Source organism: Euprymna scolopes, chromosome 2, assembly GCF_053919585.1.
Source record: "Euprymna scolopes isolate OS-2025 chromosome 2, ASM5391958v1, whole genome shotgun sequence".
Taxonomy (NCBI): domain Eukaryota; kingdom Metazoa; phylum Mollusca; class Cephalopoda; order Sepiida; family Sepiolidae; genus Euprymna; species Euprymna scolopes.
Genome location: NC_136483.1, coordinates 155,608,493 through 155,633,492, shown reverse-complemented (window position 1 = coordinate 155,633,492; position 25,000 = coordinate 155,608,493). Strand labels below are relative to the sequence as shown.

General features: G+C 31.9%; 1 protein-coding gene and 1 long non-coding RNA gene across 12 annotated transcripts in view; one reads left to right on the top strand and one right to left on the bottom strand.

The window, feature by feature from the left end:
* The window catches only part of LOC145297766 (uncharacterized), a 704,274-nt gene that overhangs the window by 435,538 nt on the left and 243,736 nt on the right, over positions 1-25,000 (bottom strand). Inside the window, exon 1 of one of the 11 annotated variants that reach the window (XM_080144103.1) lies at positions 16,185-17,052. The exons of 8 other annotated variants lie outside the window; for them this stretch is intronic. The gene's annotated coding sequence lies outside the window, so the exon portion shown is untranslated. Of the gene's footprint in view, positions 1-16,184; positions 17,053-25,000 lie in introns of those variants that run through there. 2 more of the 11 variants (XM_080144071.1, XM_080144084.1) reach the window with 2 other exon arrangements.
* Positions 1-25,000, top strand: part of LOC145297807 (uncharacterized) — a 325,339-nt gene that overhangs the window by 115,912 nt on the left and 184,427 nt on the right. The window lies entirely within an intron of this gene.

Genomic DNA, 25,000 nt, shown 5'->3' with positions numbered 1-25,000 from the left:
TACTTATAGCCTGATATTATACTATATACTTATATAGCCTGAATAATCCTAAAGTGGATGAAATGCGGAATATTCAGTGTAGCTTAATCGCCATATACATTTTATAAATTACTAACTAGCTCTACCTACGTATTGAGCACTTTTGAAGTGAATACTTAAAGCTTACGCATAAATCTATACTTTCGTATATTAATTTCATGTGAGTAAATTAAGTAGTTATATATATATATATATATATATATATATATATATATATATATATATATATATATATATATATATATATATGAAAGAGTGTAATCAATAGCTTTTCAAACTTGGACCAAATTTTCTTCCTAATCTTCATCAATGATATCTCAAATCACATTCTTAAATCATCCCGACACATTTATGCAGACCACACACAATGTATGCCCACACTTCAAAATCCAGCAACAACCAATATTTTTCTGATTCCCTCTCTTCTGATCTTGAGAACGTAGTGGAATGAGGGAAAACGTTGCTGCTTAATTTTACTGCATCAAAACCCAAGCTTTACTCTCTTCATCATAATCTCTCTAGCTCCCATCACGCCCCAATTGAAACAAAATGGCGTTCGTCGTGGGTAAGCTCCATATCTTTACAAGCTTTTGCGACCGACCTTCACTCCTGATCTGAAATGGAACACAGACATCAAGTATGTTGTTATAGTCGCTGGAAAAAATGGTTGGATCAGTCTACCGTCCTAAGTACGGCTTAAAAAAGGAGTACTGTTTACAGACATTTCCACCGCTCGGGAAACATGTAACCAAAATGGACTGCGAAAATGATTTTATATATTCTGAACACATTTTAAATATATTTTAATTATTTTACACTTTGAATACTTTCTGAAGAGGACGCTACACAGGACGTCTGAAACGCGTAAAAAACTATTTCAATGATTCAAAATAATTATTACAATGATCTAAATATGATACCTTTTTATATGAAAAATCAAAACACGGAATAATAAAATAATGTTAAAAATACATAACAATTGTTGGTGACCTTTCTTATTTAAATATACATTTTTCTCTCGTTGGAATCTCTCAACCAATGATATATATATATATATATATATATATATATATATATATATATATATATATATATATATATATATATATATATATTATATGTATATATATATATATATATAGTCATCCACATGCAGTACTGTTTCGCTGTTTCACAGCTCATCAGTGCGGCTAGACAGGCAACCTCCTCAAGCCAGGATCGAAACCCGACCGTCCAAATGACAGTCAAGGCTTCTCAGCATAACACTATACGGCTGCTGCTGTTTGGGTAATGAATTAACGATGTTTTGACATCGTCCAATTGCCTCCGCTCGATTTGTGTACACAAAGTGCGTCGCTTAATATGCTGATGGCAGTTTGTATATCACTTCCCAGTTTGCTCAACCCAAGATAGAAAGCATTATAGTCATACACATACACTACTGTTTCGCTGTTTCACAGCTCATCAGTGCAGCTAGACAGACAACTGCCTCAAGCCAGGAGCGAAACCTGACCGCCCAAATGACAGTAAAGGCTTCTCACCATTACGCTATACGGCTGCTGCTGTGTGGGTAATGAATTTACGATATTTTGACATCGTCCAACATGCTTCCGCTCGATTTACACAAACAGCGTCGCTTAATACGCTAGTTTAGCGCTACGTGCAATACAATAAACTTATTTGAATTTTTAACATTTGAACGTTCTTGAATACAACTCTTATTGTGTTGTTCAATTATGAAATGTGCCAATTTTTTATTTTTAAATGATTATTAAAGAACGGTCTATATTATCTGTTGTCCAGCCAAAATTAACATATTTGAAAATTTAACTTGACGTAAATATGTGATTTAATTACCAATGACATCAAAGCAGAGTTTTATGTGTGAGCTTATGAGCTATTTATGTCTAACTTTAGAAAATCCGACAAAATACTTTATATTTAAGATTTCTGTATGACACGTGGATAATTCGCTTGAATACTTTGCACGAAGATAGCAAAATCATTAAACTGTTAATATACACGTGTTCATAATTAATCCGTTACGTAAGTAAGTGCTAAGTCTTAAAGGATTATATATATATTAGATATCTGAAAACTCATCCACCTTTCGAAGTTTACATTTGATAAAGTGCCACGTAAAGTAAAAAATCGGTATCACGGAAACATAAACCGTCAGCAAATTGATCTTTTGCAGCACGGCAAATTTTACAGATTCATATATGCGTTTACTGTCACATTATATGAGGTTACTATATATATATATATATATATATATATATATATATATATATATATATATATATATATACTAGCAAAAGTACCCGTCGTTCACTGGGTTCAAAAACAGCCTACAGAAAATGGACTCTGATTTATGTATGATAGGTTATGCAAAGGAGTGGGTTGTAAAGAGATAGCTTCGAATTTGGGGGTATCAAGACCAAAGCAAAATATGATGAAAGTAAAAATAAAATAGATAAACCCCATAATTTATTATATCATACATGTTCACACTGAAACACTTATCACAATATTCTTTGGATCTCTCTTAAAAAACCTTGCTAAACTCTGTGACATATTTCCATTCTATGGAGGTCAGGTGCGAACGGACACCCAATAATTTTATTATACCATATTTCTTCAAACTGAAACATAATTATCAAAGTATACTAACGCAGATAGATATGAAAAGTCTTTATTAAAGTTTGTGCCTATTTCCATTCTGTGGAGGCCGGGCGCGAACGAAGACCCCACAATTTTATTATACCATCCCTATTTAAGTTAAAACATACTTATCAAAGTATTATTATGTATATGTATATAAAAAAACTCGTCTAAACATTTTTTTTTTTAATTTTTAAATTTTTTATTTCCATACTTTGTGGTGTGGACCAGCGCGTACGCAGGCCCCACAATTTTAATTAATCATCATTATGCCAGACCAAACATACCCATTGCTGTGTCTCGATACATCTTCTATCATTATATGTGATCAGTTTTCTATAATAGTCAACCATATAGGAGCCTATTCATGACCAGACACAGAGACAGACATTCAGCTTTATATTATAGATATATACAAATATATCATGTCGTAACACACAGACGTTTAGCTTCATATTATAGATTATTGCAGTATTTATAAAAACATACACACACATATATATATACACATATATACATGCACATATATACACATATACATATATGTATGCATATATATTGTAAAAAAAAATTATTATTATAGTAAATAAACTAATTATATATATATATATATATATATATATATATATATATATATATATATATCGTTTAAAAATCAACACCAAACTACGTAAACAGAGAAACGATAACAACTAAACAGCAAATCGTCTATGGCATCATAGCGTAATGGGTTAGGACGCTAGAGTGAAATACATATGGTTTGGGGTTCGAATCCCAACAACAATCAAGCTTCGCTGAAGAGGAGTAGGGTTCCGATACACGCGTGTCCGCAGATTAATGTTTTAAATAATAATAATATACACACAAACATTATATATATATATATATATATATATATATATATATATATATATATATATATAAAGACATATTTCATTAAACAAAATACACTTTTTTTGTCTCTTAATTCAATTTTCCAAATTCCGAATAACAGTCTTTACTCCTGGCAGGAACTGGCTGATGTAATTACCATATTTATCATGTCCGAGTACTTTTCAATCCTTCAGGATACATCCTCAGGGATAAATTAATCTAACTGGCTATTATGGAATTATATATTGTTCAAAACCAGTTAAATTAGTTCATCCCTGACGATGAATCCTGGAGGATTGGAAAGTACTCGTACTTAAAATAAACATGGTGATTACATCCGCCAGTTCCTGGCAGAAGTGAAGACTGTTATTCAGAAGTTGGAAAGGATTGAAAATAGAATTAATAGACCCAAAAAAAAACGTCTACTTGATTTATGACATATGCAATAGGGAAAAAATGTTGCCTTTATCAAGATCAAAGTGTAGTATCTGTTCTTCAGACGCTGCACTTCCAGTTCTTGTTCTCTTTCAGTGGAGGAGCAGTCCTTCACGACTGAGACAATTTTTTTTATTTTTGTACCTTAGAAAACGACCCTGGTGTCTAACTCTGTCCCGTGGGGAGGAATAGTATATATATATATATATATATATATATATATATATATATATATATATATATATATATATATAGCGTATGAACTGATCCTCTTTGTGTAAACAAATTGAGGTTAGGTACTTTGGACCATGTCAAAACATTGTTAATTTACTGCCCGCATAGAAGCAGTTGTATATTTCGTTGATTACCGCATTCTAGGATTTTCCTTAAAATTTCAGTTTTATTGTTATCGTCGTATTACTATTATTATTGGGATTATGCTTTCTTATATATATATATATATATATATATATATATATATATATATATATATATATATATATATATATATATATATAGAGAGAGAGAGAGAGAGAGAGAGAGAGATTCAACCACACCGATGAGTCGATAATTATATTTTAAAAACAATCTATGTATATACTCTTTTTAAAATATAATTATCCATTGACACGACTCACCAGAGTGGCTGAATCTAGCGAGATTCGGAAGCCCACGGTAATGAACCTGAACACTTTATCTGCTGGTCAATCACGCCGACTGTTTGGATATATCACGAGGTATCGCAAAAACAAAAACAAATAAGATCTCTCCCCTCTCTCTCCCTGGCGAAATAGTACTGTATGCGGATGAGTATGTATATATATATATATATATATATATATATATATATATATATATATATATATATATATATATATATATATACATATATATATATATATATATAATTAATTTAATAATTATTACTGTAAATTATATATATATATATATATATATTAAGTAATGTGATTTATAATTTAAAAATTAAAAAAAAAATTTTAAATTTAAAAATCAAATTTTAATTAAATTAAAAATCAGTTTCATAAGAAGGAACAACAACAAAGTCAATTATCTGTACGATCGTTTCGGAAATCCGTGCTTTTTATTTGTGGTATACATGAAGTCACGTAGAACAATTATACATAGTTTTTTTGGTAAGCACGGTCTCCTCATCAGCAAATTTAGGAGGATTTCTATTGAATTGAAAAGACACCAAAAATAAACCTAGCATTAAAAGTAAGGCAGATGAATCTGAAAAATTGAAATAAAAGGTTTGGATTTAAAATTTATAAGAAAATTAGTATAGGTTAGAGATAGAAATGATTAGAAAAAAAAATATTTTTTTTGAATTTACATAATAAATTTGATTTAAAAATATATAGAGATAGTTACCTTTTAGTTTTTCTTTTTTTGAAATCAGGAACTGTGTTTAAAGTAGTCATTTAGATGTTTGCTATAGCTTTTTATTTTATTGAATGATGAATTTTAAAAGGGCGACGCTCGTGCAGTAAATTGTTTCCGTTAGTGTATTTTGATTTAAAGACGCTATAGTTAATATATATAGAGAGAATATTTATTTTGCAAGTTTTTAAGGGGAGATAATTGTCATGTGATATTGGCTTTATTTATTATTTGATTTACGAGTCTAAGGGCGGTAATTGGTCTAAGTTTATTTATTAAAAAAAAAAAATTGTAATCTATTTTTACTAATGAGCAATTTTTAATGATTTAAGGTGGTTTATATTTATTAAATTTAAACCAACATTTATGATTACATGATAGAAGCTCGTGTCTTGAATTTACTAGTTTGGTTGTGCTGTTTATATCTTCATATTTTAAAATTTTTAGGGTTTCTTTTGTACATTGTGTACAAAATTTATCTCCTGGTTTATATGATTTGCAAGTCTCAATTATTTGCCATTTTAAGTTGAAAGAAATATTGCTATTTTTTAGTTGCCAAATATAGTTGGATAGAGTAGTTTGGTTTGATAGAGAGTTATTTTTAAAAGAATGTTTGTGCGTTGAAATTCTATGTTTTATTGGGCCAGATGTGGAACCAATATATATTACCTCTTGATTATTATGATTATTTTCCGTTAGGTATATTGTTGGATTATAATGTGGTGGGTTGATTAGTAATTGATCGGTAGATTGATTTAAGTTGGTGTTAATATTTAATCTGGTAGTTGAGTTATGGCTGTTGATAGGTTCTTGTATATTTGGAGTTTTTGATACTGTGCAGCTATAGATAACATTTTTAATTTTACATGAGCCTTGTAGGGGACATTTATTTTTTCTTCTACAGTTACAGTCCGATGTATTTTGTATATATATATTTTCTACTCATTTCTATCTCTAACCTATACTAATTTTCTTATAAATTTTAAATCCAAACCTTTTATTTCAATTTTTCAGATTCATCTGCCTTACTTTTAATGCTAGGTTTATTTTTGGTGTCTTTTCAATTCAATAGAAATCCTCCTAAATTTGCTGATGAGGAGACCGTGCTTACCAAAAAAACTATGTATAATTGTTCTACGTGACTTCATGTATACCACAAATAAAAAGCACGGATTTGGATTTCCGAAACGATCGTACAGATAATTGACTTTGTTGTTGTTCCTTCTTATGAAACTGATTTTTAATTTAATTAAAATTTGATTTTTAAATTAAAAAATTTTTTTTAAATTTTTAAATTATAAATCACATTACTTAATATTGAATTAGCTCTAGGACATTTAACTATCGTGCTTATTACATATCTAAATTACAACGAGCATTTCCTGTATTTTAATTAAACTAGTAATTTCACTATTACATTAAAATACACTTAGCTCTTTAGACTATTATTCAAATCTTTAAATTTATATATATATATATAATCAATATATATATATATATATATATATATATATATATATATATTGATTATATTATCGTTGATGCTGATGCGTTATTTTAAAACATTGAGAATTTTAGGTTAATTAGACAATATTAAAATAACAAAGAATACCATAAACTATTTTATTAAACGATTAGAATCATGTTTTATGGTGGTGTATTCCTTAAACATGTGACCACAGAACTTCTATTAAAAATACGCGCAAACCACGCACGTACGCATCAACTTTAGACTTACAGCAACCGTCAATAACAACGAACATATCCTTATCTCGCTCCACCAGCTGAACCTTCATCAGAAAAATGACGAGAAAAAATAAATTACAGTCATTTTTTAAAAAAAGCTCAGAAAGAAAAATTGTGATAATTTAATAACAAATGTACAAACTCAGTTTGTTTTCTAATATATAAAGGGCTATATGCCTGTCTGCTTGTTTCTATATTTCAAGCTCTATCTCTTTCGAAACAAAAACTCGCAGAGTGGTGCTAGAGTGGCATCAAATGATTGAATTTTTTACGGGTCGTTCTTTTATGGGCATTTAGCCGGTTAAAATTGTTTTTAAGGGGTTAAATATGAGTAAAAATTGAAAACATCGTTATAAATTTTGTATATTCATCTTAGTTTATTTTAAATTTTTAATTGGTTCACATGCATGCCACCTTTGTACAGTGGTAACGTCACCAACATTGAATGCTGCAGTTTCGGTTTCGATTCTAACTAATTGCACTCAAATATTTTCTTTTTACTTTAAAATCACGACTCTATACTAATATATACGAAATATGAACGAACTAAAGTATCATATTTAAGTGTATTTTATGCCCGAGAAAGCCCCCCCCCCACTGATAATTTCTTATTATCTTCACAAAACATGTATTCATAGCTGTGACGAAATTCCTAATATTAAGCACTCTACTTTCGTTATAAACAAATATATATTCCTACCTCGATATTTCGGCATAATTCCAGTGTGCACGCAAAATGCAATGTCGGTGTAAAATGGCAGTTTCACGCATTAAGTTAAATGGCCGATTATGGAACGACGGTAATCAAGCTGTGTAATAGATAATCAGATTAGAGATTGCGTGTCAAATCTAATAGTTACAACCCATAGCATTCAATTATTTACGTATGCATTTATCCGCCAGGAAATTCGCCGGTTAATTAAAAAATCAAATTTTGGCATTTTAAAGTGTCTTTTATGTATTTTATCAGTTTCGTCTATTTAGATTCATATTACAAACCTGTGTAATATATATATATATATATATATATATATATATATATATATATATATATATATATATATATATATATATTACACAGTTGGGTTGAGCATATTGGGAAGTGATATAGAAACTGCAATTAGCGTACTAAGCGACGCTCTTTGTGTAAACAAATCGAGCGGAGACTTTTGGACGATGTCAAAACATCGTTAATTCATATCCCACACAGCAGCCGTATGGCGTAATGGTGAGAAGCCTTGGCTGTCATTCGGGCGGTCAGGTTTCGCTCCTGGCTTGAGGCAGTTGCCTGTCTAACCGCACTGATGAGCTATGAAACAATGAAACAGTGCAGTATGTGGATGCCATATATACATATATATATATATATATATATATGCATAGGGAAATGATATATATATATATATATATATATATATATATATATGTGTGTGTGTGTGTGTGTGTGTGTGTGTGTGTCTGAAAATGGGGAATAAAAATAGTACACAAGTGATACATTAAATATGCAAATAGACAGGGAACGTGATTAGTGTTTTTATCTATTCTATGGAGTTGCGAAAATTTACACTTTTCTTATCATATATTTATTTATCTCTCTTTCCCTTATTTTCCCCTCACCAATCTGTCACCCTCTTCTGTTCCTTCCCTCTATCTATCTAGCTAGCTAGCTAACTAGCTATCTTTTATATAAAAGTCACTTTATGTGTTTGCTTATGTGTGTGTGAGTTCCTTCCTTATATGGTTAAAACAACTGAGCCTATTTGTTTTTGCAAATGTCACACAAAACCAATTTATATGTGGCAGGGTGCTTAGATATGTTTTCTATAGAAATTCATACGATACGGATCGAAAATCGGAAAAACCCTACCTTACAAATATTTTTTTCTCTAAAAAAGAATATTTTACGTTAAACCTCCTACGGGAAATAATAAAATGTCAGTAAATCTACGGTGATCTGGAGATGTAGCCCATTGGTAGAGCATTCGACTACAGATTGAATGATTCCCTACCCAAACCTGAGTGTACCTCACCATTTTATTTCATTTTTATCTTATTAATGAGTTCAATTTACGCTAAAAGAAGAGATCCCATTGAAAATCCCGCAAATGTTTGCATATTTTAAAGGTGAAAGTAAATCAGAAGTGACATTCATCGCCAATAATTTCCCCCCACTCTTTATCTGTGCCTAAATCAAAACGTACATTCCATGAACAAATCTTCTTTATTAGAATTGCACGCCTGTGGAACTCTCTTTCGGTTACCTGTTTCTAACCTGACTGCAACTTGGATGTCTTCAAGTCCGACATAAACAAATACCTGATGAACCACACCCTTGTTGTTTGAAAATCTTTTGTTTTTTTTTACTTAATTGTATTTACAAAATTTTAAAAGCAATAAAATATATAAACAAGATCAAAGTGTAGTATCTGTTCTTCAGATGCTGCACTTCCATTTCTTGTTCTCTTTCAGTGGAGGAGAAATCCTTCACGACTGAGACAATTTTTTATTTTTGTACCTTTCCTCCACGTTCAAAAACGACCCTGGTGTCTAACTCTGTCCCGTGGGGAGGCATAGTAAATAGGTACATTAATAAATGCCATTGGAAATTTAAGGCGTTATTTCAGTTTCACAGTCTTCAGAATAAACTGATCATCAGAGGTGTGTGTGTGTGTGTGTGTGTGTGTGTGTGTGTGCGTGCGTGCGTGTGCGCGCGTGCGTGTGTTTTCTTTTAAGTTTTGCAAAGGAGTCACCAATTATCAAGACCCGGAGACGTTACTGAGTGTACGGTAGTCAATGGTACCAGAACGTAGTAGTCGTTAGTAGTGGAAATTTGGTAAATTGGATTACTTAAGGGGAATGGCGAATAAAGAATTTGTTTACATTACACTTGAAGACGACCACAGCTGGAAAGCAGGGAAACGGAAGAGGGTTCAACAGGCGAGCAGTTCTAAGAAAGAAGATTTGTTTATGAAATCTACGTTAGGGTTTAGACACAGATAAAGAGTGGGGGAAATTATTAATAGTGGATTCAGCTAGACAAGTATTTTTCATGAAAGTTTGACGAGGGGGGACCATAGATTGGAGGTCAGATGAGCATTTGCCATGAAAATATCGATAAAGCAGAAACAGGCTTGCAAAATCTCTTCTGTGGAGAAGAAGTTGCAGGCAAGCATAGATTATGAACCACAGCAGAGGATTAACAGAATATATAGTAAATATATACATCATGAATTCAACATTATGGGGATAAATTTCAGTATTTATGTATATAAGTTCTCAGCGTAAAGAAAAGACATATAAGCATCAATATAAAATCTTATTTGGCTGCATAAATGCAATCCTTTAAGGAGTGGCCAGAAGAAATAACGAAATGGTAGAGCAAATTCATTTGTAGTCGTGATAAATTCTAGATTTATCATGTCTAGCGAGTAAACACACCTTACTTTTACTAACACCAAAGAGCCGGGGTACGGAGAAAGCACACACACATATATATATATATATATATATATATATATATATATATATATATATATATATACATATATATATATATATTAAATGGGGGAGGGTCACCAACAATGTGTATTTTTTAACATTATTTTATTATTCTGTGTTTTGGTTTTTCATTGAAAATTATGTTTAGATCATTGTAATAATGTTTTTAAATCATTGAATTGTTTTGAACGCGTTTCAGACGTTCTGTGAATACCTCTTCAGAAAGTATTTAAAATGTAAAATATTTAGAGTATACTTAACATGTGTTTAAAATGTAAAATAGCATTTAGTATTAGTAGTTAATTTGAAATGTTTCACTGATTTAAAAAAAAAATTATTTCAATGATCTAAACATAACCTTCGATGAAAAACCAAAACACGGAATAATAAAACAATGTTAAATGTTCATTTAAATATACAACTTTGTCTCGTTAGAATATCTTCACCTATATATATATATATATATATATATATATATATATATATATATATATATATATATATATATATTGACAAATATGGCTCCAGTATCATAACATACGATCAAAATATTCTTTGGAGTTTTTCCGACGTTCTGTGATCATGCTACATCATTTCCCCACGTCTTGTTAACGGTAAAAGTTCCAATTTTTTTCGAGTAGCGCATAAAAAGTTAACAATTGACATAATAATGATTGAATCTGTGCTAAGAAACAGGTGCTTGGATATTTTTACATGCGTATATATATTTTTACATGTGTACATATATATATATATATATATATATATATATATATATATATATATATATATATATATAAAATATATGACGATAGATATTATGCAAAAAATATTTCAATGTGATTTGTTGAAATAAGATACACCAAAATTACTTACAGGGAATAAATAAAATAACAATGAAACAAAAATATAATAAAATACAAATGAACCGAAAATTGCCAAATAATATGCTTGTATATTGTTTCTGCCAATGAACCGGCCCGAAGTAGTTTTGAAATAAAAACGCAACGTTTATGAATATATATATATATATATATATATATATATATATATATATATATATATATATATATATATATATTTTGGTTTATTCGTTTTTCATTTTACAAAAAAAAAATAATTTTCCTGATATGAAGAAATTACTTTCCCGAAAAGTCGGTGATCCCTTTTCCATCTAAATTTAACTTAAAATGAGCACCCACTTTCTGACCACCTGAGATAGGGGACATTTTTTTTAGTGTTTATTGGCTAAAAGGGTTTTTTTTTTCGATGTATTTTTCTTTTTTCATCATTCAATAAAGACACGAAGAAATAAAAAAAAAAAACTAAAAACAAAAAGTCTGTAGTATTTGACTTTAAGGCTCGTCCCTTAATGTAAAATTGTACCGAATTGCCGACTATCAACTAGTGTTTCTAAGTTCAATCCCTTATGAGGTGATGGGTAAAATAGTCTTCTAAAATGCTTTCCCGTTAATTAGCGTTAATGCCTGTTCTTAAATTAAAAAAAAATAAAATGGTCGGTGGTTACAGTTGCCAACTATACCACTTAGGTGGTTGTACTTTAAAACCCTGGCTAGCGATGAGTGCTAGTCTAGTCACTGATGAGGTGTGATAGAACAAAACAATGTGTATGACTACACACACACACACGCACACACACACACACATACACACACATATATATATACACACAGACATATATATACATATGTGTATATATATATATATAAAGAGAGGGAGAGAGAGAGGGGGGTAGATTATAAAATAGATATGTATAGACGTATAGATATATAGAGCGATAATAGATTACTACATGGATGTCTTCAAGTCCAATATAAACAAATTCCTGATAAACCACCCCCTTAAGTAAGACACTTTATCAAACCACCAATACTAACGATTACTACGATACTATCCCATTGATTACTGTACACGCAATAACCATTATCCCTGAGTGGCTTACGTTCCTTGATAAGTGGTAACGACCTTGTAAATATATATATATACACACACAAACATGTGCCAGTGTGTTACTGAATCGACTGAATATATAAAAGCATGTAGAGATATAATTAGACAGCTACGTATGCTTGTAAGTGGCAACAGTTCTCCTACTCTATTATAATCATCGATACAATGCCTTCATTTATTAAAAAATACACGACAAAAACTACTTGAAGTTTATTAATTATACATACTATTCCATTTCCTAGGTTAGGATATGACAGTTTCCATTACTAATGCTGGGATATTAACAGCTCCGGAATGTTTTCACTTCCTGTAATGTGGTAGTCTTCTATGACCCATCTCTACTCTCTCTCTCTCTCACCCCCCCCCCACATATATATATATATATATATATATATATATATATATATATATATATATATATATATTACAAAAAGGTCTAAAGAACTCGGATAAATGCTCTATATTGGAACTTAGCAAAATATACGAACTGAACACTTGAGAGTGGAGCATTTATTTCGGACGAATAAAAATATATCTAGAAATAGAAGGCTTCGAAATGCCATGGCGTAAATATTTTCTATAACTAATCTATGATGCGTGTATTGTATTGAACTGACGAAAAACCCATATATTTTTAGATTATATATATATATATATATATATATATATATATATATATATATATATATATATATATATATATATATGTACATACCTTATACCGAGAAAATTTTACGATTCGTCCTGTTAACTACAATTACACACACACACACACACACACACACACACACACACACACACACACACACACACACACACACATTTGCAAGTTTGTTTACGAAACCGCATGAGTTCTTCCTCGGTGTAAATGCATAAGCACCATTTCTCTCTATAATATACGTTGGTTGAAATTACATTTCCAATATACTTGAATAAGTATATTTTATTTTATGATCGATGGGGTGGTATCGGACTGCAAACAATACACATTTATCTAAAATTAGAATATGAATAACAGTGGAGTCACAGGCTCTCTCTCTCTCTCCCTCTCTCTTTCTCTATCCCCCTCTCTCCCTTTCTTTGTCTCTCAATACACACATGCACGAGCACACAGATAGAAACACACACACGCACACACGCGCGCACACACATTTTAGCCAAAACTTCAGTATTTAAGTTCAATACATATTAATTTATAATTCGAGAAACAAATGAACAGATAATTTGTTTTCTATCTTTCTTTCTCTCTCCATATATATACATACATTTACATGATGGATGCATACACCCCCCCATATATATATATATATATATATATATATATATATATATATATATATATATATATATATATGCATCCATTATTTAAATGTATATATATATATATATATATATATATATATATATATGTGTTTGAAAACATACTATTAATTGATTCGATCAACCAACGATACCCACGATTTCACGTACACAGTAGTTATCCAATGTCTTAGGCTAATGCCTACAGTGTTTACCCATTTCTAATGAAAACTATGGACTTACATAGTACATTATATAATATTAAACATTTATTTATTCATAGCTTTATCCGATATAATCCCTCGTGTCTTTTTTCCACAAAACATGTCTGTGCATCATTGTATATATATATATATATATATATATATATATATATATATATATATATATATATAGAGAGAGAGAGAGAGAGAGAGAGAGAGAGAAAGAGATAGCTAGCTAGCTAGCTAGCTAGCTAGCTAGCTAGATAGATAGATAGATAGATAGTTATAAGTGTGTGCGTGTGCCTCGGCTGACACTGCTTTATAGAAATAAAGGTCAAGTTCGTGATGGATATTCATAATGATGACTGTAGAATGTAGGGAAAAAAACAAAAGAATAATAATAGTGAAATTTAGTTCGAGGTTGCGTCTAGAGTACCCGGGCGAGAGGGTTTATTCATTCTCAAGTAGCAGTAGTGACAGGTGTGTCTGTGAGTTCACCCCTCCCATATATATATATATATATATATATATATATATATATATATATATATATATATATATATATATATATATATATATATATGTGTGTGTGTGTGTGTGTGTGTGTGTGTGTGTGTATCAATATTTATCTATATATATTGATATATATATATTGATAGATATATACGAATATATATATAATATATAGATAGATAGATAAATATATATATATATATGTATATATATATATATATATATATATATATGTGTGTGTGTGTGTGTGTGTGTGTGTGTGTGTGTGTGTGTGTGTGTGTGTATTCGTTCCAAGTACGTATGCAATTTTCTTCCCTTCATGTTAAGTGTGGGGTAATCAGCATTCCGAAATGCATCCTGTGGTTCTATAAAAATAAATATGAACGTATCCGTCAGCATTCCCCGGTAGTGGCAATTCAGAGATTTCAGTTTTCTTACGAATAGAGGGTGATACCTGGAAAAGTGCAATTTCTCGGACTAAACCGCCCCATATATCACTCAAACCGAAGTTGCCTTGGAGACGCCGCAACACCTCTTGCACTGAGTTCCGAGCAGAACCTCGACATAGCTTAAGTAGGTATGTAGGTAGTGAGTATGTAGGTAATAAAGTACAATATTTCACAAACGGATAACTAGTGTAAACATTAATAATGTTGTAAAGTATGTAGTGGTTTATACTTTTGACGTTTCCGGGAAATAAATTAGATATCATTTGTAGTCCGATTTGAAATTTAAAGCCCTATATTCCCATTTTAATTCTGTTTTGAATTTATATTATCTTAATTTTAAAATAATTAACTAAAAAACAATAATAAAAAAAAAAACGGAAGAAAAATGTAGTACGCCGTTTTTAGTCTTTATTGATGTCCGGTGTGAATGCAGACCCAACTATTAAATTCATTGTAAAATTTTAACACCGATTTCATCTTCATATGAGTAAGAGAAACAATTCAAGACTGAAATAGACTGCATATTTTCAAAATATAAGGATATAATAGTTAATGTTCTATTTACTCCCCCCCCCCCACGAGGGCAGAGTAAAACATAAGGTCCGTTTTTAACGTGGAGAAAATCCAGCTTCCCCAAAAAAGGCGCTCTGGATAGGAACAAAAATCTTTTAAAAAATGAAGGATTCTCCTCCACTGACGGAGGACCGTAGAAGGTGAACTGTTGCCTCAGAATTGATACTACACCGTGATCTTAATCTTTTAAGAGACGCAGCAACGTTTTGCAAATGTATAAGTTTTAATAAAACAGGTCAAGATGTAATTCCGAAAAGCAATTCTTGCATATCAAGGTTTCAGGGGCGTATCAGTCATCCTGTGCCTAGTCGGAGGGTAAATCCTTCGAGACTGAGGACATTTTAATATTCATACTATTCGGAATGGCCAATTTTGAAAAGTGAATTTTCACAATATTAAAAACCGACGCTATGCATCAATTTGCTTTCCTGGAGTAACGAAAACATACCCCCCATATAAAATAATTTTAGCGAAATAAAGAGAAAAATAAAGACAAAAATGTAAAAACGAAATACTTAACTGGAAATTATCGTAGTTTCGTGGTCAGTTTTCTGCTTTTTTTTAAAATATTAAATTTTTTTTTTTTTTACTCCGGTATATATATGTGTTAAATGGTAATATATCCTTGTTCTGTTTTGCTCATTTTTTTCGATTATCCAGTTTTTCTTTCGTAAATCTCTCGATAAAAAAATACCATGAATTGTGTGATGTTTAGCGACTCCAACTATAAGAAAAACTATATTAAACGTAAATGAATCCTAAACAAAACAGACCCGACGTGATGGGGTACTCAATTCATAGATGATGAAGAAGAAAGCAGGAGGGAGGGATAGAGAGAGAGAGAGAGAGAGAGAGAGAGAGAGAGAGAGAGAGAGAGAGAGAGAAAGAAACACGCCAGTAAGTCTGACGAACGGGACGGGTGCGCACTTTTCCGTCTGTACAGCAGTGGGGCGTGAGGGGGAGGTTTTGAATTGTGTATATTAAGCTTTTGCGGGCGTTAGCGGCGAGGAGGTGGTACACGTCACATACACACACACACACACACACACACACATACTCACACGCACATGCTCACGCACTGCACAGGCTTTAACAGCAACAACAACAACAACAACAACACAAAATGACTTGCTGAGTTGCTCGAAGCAAACGTGTCAGTTGTGAGGAAGGGAAAAGAAATGGTCGGCAAAGACTATTTAATTCCGTGACAATTAAGTAACCTCCCTTCTCCCTTTCCCAATAAAAGAAACGTGTTTGCACGAATTTAGAAACTGGTGCGTGTCTGTCTGAGGACGTTCGTTCGTTTATGTAAGTGGAGGCTTTGCAAAAAAATCGAAACTAGTCTAGTGAAAGTAATCAGTTTTCATCTCTCACTCTCTCTCTCTTTTAGTACACACACGCGCATTCGCGCGCGCGCACACACACACACACACACACACACGTGTATATATATATATATATATATATATATATATATATATATATATATATATATATATATATATATATATTAGCATGGGTGTCCGGCGTGTCCCGGGCAAAAAAAAAAGTGAATTTTTAAAATTTTTTACTCCTATTATGACCCCTTAAAATTTATTGTATTGGGCTCAAATCAAGTTATTAAGTTAGATCTATGTCCAAGGAACCTATATCTAACATTTCAAGTGTTTAGACCCAAAATTGTCGGAGGAGTTTGGTAGAGTTCTCAAAGGTCAAATCGTTGAACTTTGACCCCTTAACAGCAAAATTTCTGACATAGGTTTAAAAAGAAATGTGAATCATTATCGAAATGATGGATACAATCTACTATCTCCGAGTAATGTTTTATCCATTTTATGCGTAGAAACCAAGGTACAATTTTTACAGTGCTGTGAATATGTTTGGCACAATCTCAGAATTCCAGAGAAAGCAAATATTTTCAGTTTATTTCGGGTCTTTCTTGCTGCTTTATTTTTAATGCTATGTTAGGGTGAGTTCGGAAAGGAATTTTCAAGTGACGTAATAAGAAAATGTATTTGCAGTAAATTGCCTATAGCAGACATTGTATATTCGCATTACATAATCTCAAAACAGTAAGTATATCGTATAAAAGGCAAAATGAGTGTATGTGTGTGTATGTGTGTGTTTGTGTGTTTATATGTATATGTATGTGTGTGTATGTGTGTGTGTTGTTTGCCAAAAACTTTCGACAGACGCATCGGACCGTGACAAAATTGTTCATCTTTCAGAATCCCGATATCTCGGAAGACAAATATCGAAAAACCGGCGCAGAAGATTAATTCTTTCACCGTCAACTGGACCGTTGTTTACAAGGAGGGGACACTTTTTTCGTCGACATCTTTGCAAGTCATTCAAACCTCGCGCCAACGAAGTCGTATAAAACGCATGATTTTCACCGCCCGTGACGTCACAATCGCGGTTGGCTCATCGATAAGACCGTTTGCTGTTTTTTTTTTTTTTTTTTCACCTCCTTTTCCCTCCTGCGCGTTACGGGTTCGAGCCTGTCTACTACTCCTACGTTTTTTTTTTGTTTATTTTTTGCGTTCGCAATTTTGCTTCTTTTTTCTTTTTTTTTTTGCGTTCGCAATTTTGCTTCTTTTTTTTTTTTGCGGTCGCAATTTTGCTTTTTTTTTTTGCGTTCGCAATTTTTGCTTTTTTTTTGCGTTCGCAATTTTGCTTCCTTTTTATTTTTGCGTTCGCAATTTTGCTTCTTTTTTTTGCGTTCGCAACTTTGCTTCTTTTTTTTTTGCGTTCGCAATTTTGCTTCTTTTTTTTTTTTTTTTTGCTCAACCAAAACTCTTACACACACCTCAACACCCGGCGACGCCGGCCACCCAGGCTAGTATACAATAAATAAGACACGCCAAATTCTAATGGTACGAGGAGTACTCTGAATATAATGTCGTGACTACGTAAAAAATATATTCCTGAACACAAAAAGGTCTCCCGTTTGAATGGTACCATTCTTGTCTTCGTAGCTTTTCAACGTTTTCATGAAAAAAAACAAACAAACTAGGAGGCTTTACATTTGGAACGACTCTCGTATTACACTGTCGGTGAATATCATTAACGTGATTGGGTCTGAGCTCGGTTTAAAACTGAATAGCATAAAGAGATGTGCGCAAAACAGTAGACTTTGTTGGTATGGTCACATTGAAAAAAATGAGTGAGAGTTATTTGGTAAGTGGATGTAGAACAGTTGAGATAGCAGACGGGAGATCATGGAAAACAAGAGGAAGTTATGAGAATAGGGTTGAGAGAAAATCCGATAATTTATTTAAAATTCGGTTAGAGATAAGTTTGTTTGAAAGTTGATATCTAAAAGCCGTCCAACCCATGCCAGCATGTTAAATCGAATATGATGATGATGATGATGATGATGATGATGATGCTTCTGCTGCTGCTGGTGATGATGATGATGATGATGATGATGATGCTTCTGCGGCTGCTGGTGGTGGTGATGATGATGATGATGATGATGATGATGATGATGATGCTTCTGCGGCTGCTGGTGGTGATGATGATGATGATGATGATGATTATGATGATGATGATGATGATGATGATGATGATGATGATGATGATGATTACATAGTTCCAAAACCTCAACATGCACAAATAATCAGCCGTGATAATATTTAAATACAGGGAAAACATCACTGTAAATGAAGACGTGAGGAAAACTACGGACACATTGGATCAATATTTGGATACGTATTTGTGTCAATATCTATATTCGGATTTTTATATATGTGAGCGCAGTCAGTACCGTTTGTGCGTTCGTACTTTTTGGGAGCCATTTTGTGCAAGTATCTCCATTAGTGAGTAAACGTACGTGTAAGTTTACGTGTTCCTGCATTTCTACAAGTGAATTCCTCTGTCATATTATGTTTGCGCGGGAATGTATATATTCCTGTATTTACGTGTTTGTAAATTTTCGTATATTCGTATGACGGCGTGTTTTTACGCTTGTAAGTGAGGTGTTAGTGTGTTTGTATAATTTCCGTGTGGGAATTTTGTGTTTAATTTTATATGGAGATCGCCACTTATCAAGGCCTGAAGGCCACTCGAAGATAACGGTAAGTGAATGTAAGGTGGTTGAGTAGTAATCGCTAATGGTGTAAATTTGGTAGAATTTGATTATTTATGATAACGTCTTAACAGGTACTGGTTTACATGTAATTTGAAGGTTACCATATTGTAGAGTGCATGTAAGTGTGTGTGTGTGTGTGTGTGTGTGTGTGTGTGTGTGTGTGTTAACGTACGTATCCACATGCCTTCATGCGTTTTTGTGTGTGGATATTTGTATTCGTATCTCTGCGTGTTCATATATACATATGTATGTGTGTGTATTTGTATGTTTCTATGTGTGTCCATATATGAGTATTTTGTGTAAGTGTGTATATAAGTGTGAGTGTGTTTAACGTAAGTGTTTGTGTGTTTTTTGGAGTTTTGTATATGGGATGTATGTATTCCTATATTTACGTGTGTTTTTATGCTTGTGTATTCGTCGGTTTAAAAAAGGGGTGTGTGTAGTGTTGTATTTTTGGTATATTTATGAATGTGGTTGTTTTTATATTCGTCCGGGAGTGAGTGCGTTTGTATGAGCGTGTTTACGTGTATCTGTATTTGTTTATATAGTTATGTGTGGGTGTGTGTTGCGTATGTTTTCGCATGTTTATATAGTTGTGTGTATGTGTGTTTACATGTTTATGTGTATAGCCGTAAGCATGTGTGCGGGCATTTGTGTGGGCGTGTTTGTGTGTGTGTGCGCTTGTGTGTGTGTTTATTTAGCGACGTATCATTCCAACCCGGGTTTATTTAATGTTGAAAACACTTGCGACCAAATTTTAAGAAAACAATAGAATGCTGTTCAAGATAAGACGTTTTGTGTTATTAAAAACATATTATTAGCTTTCGCTATCAGGTCTTCCTTCTCTCGAAGCGGGTGTTAAATATCACACACATTGGCTATTTAAACAAGCCTTTCTCTCTGTTTCAGAAACAACGCTCTATACTTCGTATGCCCCATGAACGAGTAAAGCAGTGGACCCAAACCAAAAGGGATTCAATAACACTATGGGTGGCTACTTAATTTAGCATCCTTCTACTTATATTTTCGGGGAAAAATTTACGCGTTTCCTTACGGGACCCAAATAACTTGTTTTAAATAAAAAGCTCAATGAAGTTATGTTTCAGGCTTCAGAACATATATGTTTTCTTGTTCACCTTTCTCCCTTTTTGTATGCTGTTGAAATATTGTGCCTGTCTATTATTATTAACTAGCTATACCCCGGCACGTGTTGGTGTGGCTCGATTTTGTGTAATGGAAGAATCTCCATCACCCTTCTTTTAGAACCCCGAAATATACACTAAAAATATTTGGTTATATACGAACGTGAGACGGAGGTTTCCAAATGAAAAAAGAAGAAGAAGAAAAAAAACAATGGAGAAAGAGATGAGTTCTTTAAGGAGAATACTGAAAGAAAAAGAGAAAGAAAAAAGAGACAGAAACGCTGAAAATACAGAGAAAGGCACCGAACAAAGCGGAATGTAACGGAAATGATTTTTGATAAAAACAAAAAAAAAAAAAAAAAAAAGAAAGAAAAAAAAGAAAAAAAGGAAATGGAAAGGCAAATAAACGGAAGTGAAAGGAAAGAATCCTTCTTAATTTTTTTGTTCAGTGTATAGAAAATTCGGCTGTTTTACCTAAAAAGAAACGATGTTAAACCTGCCGAAGGAAGAGGAAAAACGGAAAGAGAGAAGAAATAAATTTGTAAAATGGAAACATCGGGAAAACGGAAAAAGTGAGAATAAAAAGAAAAAGAAAGAAAGAAACGACGGTATAATTGCCGAAGAAATAGGAAAAAGAAAAAAAAAGAAGAAATAAATAAAAAAAGGGATGATCAGTAAAATGGAAACAGAGAAAAAGACAGCGAAAAACGCAAAATGAAACGGAATTGAATTAATATATGTTTTATTTTAATGAAAGAAATTGTAAAGTTTTTTGTTTTGTGTTTGTTTTTATTTAACCAACGTAAAAGTAAGCAAAACCTAACCCGGTGTTCGTCCGTATTTGTCTCCTGTGAACGGACGGAGTAAATGGGTGGTAGTGGAAGGATGAATTTAATAGAGAGAGATGAGTTTACTACTTCCATTGATCGTAATCGATTTTGGCAGTGGACTCTCACTAGATATAATATAGGAAGCTCCGAGCAGCGAGGAATTGGATAGGTAATATCCCTATAACACACCTAAGATATCATGATGCAGTTTGTGCATAATACATCTGCATAAAATGTCTAGATTTTCAATCCTATTAAGGTCAAACTCGGAGGGGAAAATGAGTTCATTTTATTTATATAGAGAGAGATAGAGAAGAGAAGAAGAGAAGAGAAGAGAAGATAAATGATCGTTTCTGAATGTAACTAAAGTACATAATTTTCGTTAAAACTTACAAAACGTAATGGAATTTTTAAAAAGATTATGATCATGGATTGAATTTTTTTTAGATACATTTTACAAATACGTGCACACATACAAATACACATATACACATGGATACATTTATATAACTGTATATATACATACATATATATAATTTAAAAATTAAGTAAAATCATACATATATACATACATACAGATACACATATATATATATATATATACATACATACATACAGATACATATAGATATATATTATTTACAGAAAGTTCAGATGTCGTCGGTACCGTCGGTTTCAAACCTGAAAATAGGCGACGGTTTTAGAAACGCATATGAGTATCGGCTGAATAGAGCTTGATATGCGTATCTAAAAGGATCCCCTATTATTAGGTTTGAACCCGACGGTACTGACCACTTATCTCATCTAAACTTTCTGTAAATATAAATATAAACAATGCACTCTAATTTTCGTAATTTTTCCTTATAATAGAGTACTTTGGTGGAATCTGCGTTTCCAATATATATATATATATATATATATATATATATATATATATATATATGCATAAATCATCGTATACCAATTAGATCACTGTCTGACTGACGTAAAGGACATTTAAAATTAAAATGTTTAAATCCAACGTTATTTCACGCGGTTAATGGTAGCCGAATGGTACGGTCTTTACAGAAAGTTTAGATGAGATAAGTGTTCGCTACCGTCGGGTTCAAACCTAATAATAGGGGATCATTTTAGATACGCATATCAAGCCAGAGATGTCTCGTGTTGCCGAGTTCGAATCGTTCGAGTGGTGTTAATCGTGACACTCTGCACTGAAGATTCCCGAAAGGATGAAACACTAGTGTCTGTAGGTATTTAATTATTATAGTAAAAAATAATTATATATGCATATATATATGGTGACCCCCCCCCCAAATACGGACCCCAACTCTAATTAGGCCCCGTTTCTTAGTGTTTTGTCCGAATGAAATGAAACTTTGGTCATAACTAGTTTATTATATTCAAAACATCACATCAAAACACTAGGGTCTTTGGCCTTTTTTTCTCCGTTGACTGTAAAATGCTCAGAAAAAGAATTGAATGTCCTCTGTTTTTTTTTAGTCACCCTGTATATATATATATATATATATATACATATATATATATATATATATATATATATATATATATATATATATATATATATATATATATGCACATACATATATATAAACTTAGACACATGGTCCGTTTTTATGTGAGGAATGTCCAGCTTCCTAAAAAGAACTCTATAAATTAAACCAAAACAATAATATAAAATATATCCTTGTCAAAAGGGACAGCTCTTGCTCTAACCTAGGGCAGAACACCTACTACGCTTTATTCAAAACCGAATAGTCACATTTAGCAGTAATTCTGTATTAAAACTAATGTTTATATGGATACATTTAACAGAAAATCCCGATATTGGTCGGAATCGTATGAGGATCTCTACTACGTAATTTAATCACTATGCACATAATACCATATTAGATTTTCGTTTGTTTGTTTTCCCCTCCTCTTGTTTCGTCGTATAATACAATGGAATCAAACGGAAATGTTAGAAAACTCATTAAATTAGTTTCTTATACATAGAGTTTAATTTTCTTAAAATCGAGTATATGTTTTTTTTTAAATTTAAGTAGTTTTGGTCCTCATAGATCTGTTAGAAATAGCAACATGTAGCTATTCAGCACATAGTATGGTAACGTAGAAATCCAAAGCAACTTCCATTGTCTTCCCAGCATAATTGTATGCATATGATATAAATTAAATCAGAACCGAATATATATAAGTTTTTAAAAGTTTCTCTTTTAGATTAGAAAGGCGTTTAGTAATTTGAGACTTGTTCCATCGTCTTAAACAAAAAATGTTATACATATTATTTGGTAATCTCCAAAAATACCGTTAGGGCTTACAACATGGCCGCCAGAAGAGTCACGTGATCCGGTAGGTGTATCAGAATTTTAGGCGGAATTTTTGACACCCCCAACAAAAAACTGCGAATAAAATATATAAAACTCGTAATTTCTGTTTTTAAAGTTGGTTGTCAATTTTCTTTATGAAATATACTTCCAAAATAAACTATTACAGTCGTTTAAAACATAATAGAAGTATTATTTTTTTATTTTTTAAAAACAATGTTTACAAAATGTCTACGCACGTTCGAAGACATTTTGTAAACATTGTTTTTAAAAAATAAAAAATAATACTTCTATTATGTTTTAAACGACTGTAATAGTTTATTTTGGAAGTATATTTCATAAAGAAAATTGACAACCAACTTTAAAAACAGAAATTACGAGTTTTATATATTTTATTCGCAGTTTTTTGTTGGGGGTGTCAAAAATTCCGCCTAAAATTCTGATACACCTACCGGATCACGTGACTCTTCTGGCGGCCATGTTGTAAGCCCTAACGGTATTTTTGGAGATTACCTATTATTTTAATTTGATAAAAAAATATGATGTGTTTTAGGTTTTTAGGAGTTTATGCCTTTATCGTTTCTTTACGGTTCACTTAGAGATTATGGAATGCGTTTATTTTCTTTCACGATGAATTTTAAATATGGATACATTTTTAGATTTGATGTACATTTTCTATGCTCTATAGGAACACACAGATATCACATAGACACAAGGGTCGTTTTTTTTTTAACGCGGAGAAGACGCATAGAGTTATATCGTTCAAAATGTTTCAAATAACAAGCTCAATGAAATTATGTTTATAGATTCAGAGCATATATTTTAGGCGGTTTTCTTGTTCAACTATCTCTCTTTCGTTTTGTTGTGGAATAATGTTGCTATTTTTATTCATAAACAAATGGTAATTTCTGATAAGTTCTCTATGTGTT